Genomic DNA, 1,828 nt, shown 5'->3' with positions numbered 1-1,828 from the left:
TAAATAATTTTATTACAAAAAATTATTTATAAATTTTTCTGTAATAAATTGATTTCAAAAAATGTATGTACTATTTCTGTGTTGGCTTATTGCAATACAGATAGCATATAAATAGAGTATAACCCTATCTCATTTTATGGTACTATTGATTATAAATTATAAGACAATCTGACATAAATATTTATATTTTCTAAATAGAACAGAATGTTTTCATTAGCATGATTAAATATCATCTGCTGTGTGCCTCATTTTAGTCAACTTATTGTTCTTTTTGGACCTGTAAGCATGTCCTAAGGATTTATTCCTGATATTGCAGGGTCTCCGAACAAAACCCTGCATTCATGCAATTTTCTATGGATCTAGAAATCTCTTTCTTAGATTTTAATATTCAAAGGAATATATTTTTTATTTATATTGGAATAGCTTTAACGATATTAAAGTAGTTGATACAAAAATAAATAAAAAATTATTGTATTTCAACAATACAATAAAATAGTTTCATTGGTGACTGCAAGATAGTGGGGCTAGGCTATAATGGGTCCAAAAAGAAACATTCTCTTGAGAAGTCAGCAGAACACCCAGAGATGTTGCGATAACAGAAAGTAATGATACTTTAACAAAAGTATGATATTTTTATTCACATTGATGTGAAAAAAAAAAATTCAAGAGAAATCAAAGGTATATTATAGGCCTCTTAAGTATAATCAATACTTGCGACTAATACTGGTCAGCGATAAAAAAAATCGGACTGAATAAAATAAATATCTTTTCGATAGCTCCAAAGTATAAACATCCCTGAATGCAGTGGGGGTTTCAGACACCCCACACACAATTTTCTCAAAATCAGCAAGTAGCCTATATTCTTAAGCCACTATTGCATGAGACCAGTAACCAGCAGGTCTTAGTTGATTGGAGCTAAGTACTGGCCTCATGGCCACCAGTGGCATCCAGCAGAAAAAACCGGGTCCAGTTCACTGACTAAAGGAGTAGGTTTCAGGCCAGTCATTCTGTCACCCAGCCAAAAACCTGAGGTGGCATGATCAACTGATGGCTCAGAATTCAGAAGATGGTTCTAGCTATATATAAAAGCTTAAAAGAGATGAGTCTTTTGTTATGGTTGTGGACTGTGGTAAGTATAGTAGTTTTATTAAAATCAAAGGAATAGTTCAAAGAAAAAGAGTGTTCGGAAAATTTTGATGCAGAAGAACTATGGGATATTTATATATAATATTTATGTTCGGTGTTTTCTTTCACCAATATAAAAAGAATTACAATTGGTAGTGGAGCAAGGGATACAGTATGTGACATGGAATTGGTGGAAAAGGAATAAGATCCTTAAGATGTGAGTAGATTTTTTAAATAACAGTTTGTTGTGGGATCTGAAAGCAATTCGAAGGTTGGTTATAGTGGAATATAAGAATTTTTGAATGATAGGGGATATATGGTAGTGACCCGCATAATGGGGTAGAGAGGGATTGTGAAGAGGTGAGATGATTGTTGTAGTTGTTAATAAGTTTATTAATGATACAGGAGGAGAAGCTATTAGTTAAAAGTAACTGTTATATCTGGTGTATGTTAGTTTCATAGAAATGGGAATCAGGGATGAAAAGGCAACCATGAGTAAGGTTTGTTGGTACGTTAATTTTTTTATGTTAAGGGTGTTGAGAGTGGTAGTTTGCAAGTTTTTTTGCCCAACTACTGATACTGGCCAGCTGGCTTCTGATTTGCGCCCAACATCTGGAGTCTGGGCTGCCTACTGACCTGTAAAGCAGTGATTATACGTAGCCTGTAACTGGGCCCAGTCAGCATCCCCGGCTGGCTGGCCTCA

This window comes from Halyomorpha halys, unplaced genomic scaffold (genome assembly GCF_000696795.3).
Source record: "Halyomorpha halys isolate HHAL.00 unplaced genomic scaffold, Hhal_1.1 Scaffold37.1, whole genome shotgun sequence".
NCBI classification, from domain to species: Eukaryota; Metazoa; Arthropoda; class Insecta; order Hemiptera; family Pentatomidae; genus Halyomorpha; species Halyomorpha halys.
The sequence above is the reverse complement of the archived record's forward strand: the minus strand, read 5'-3'. Positions refer to the sequence as shown.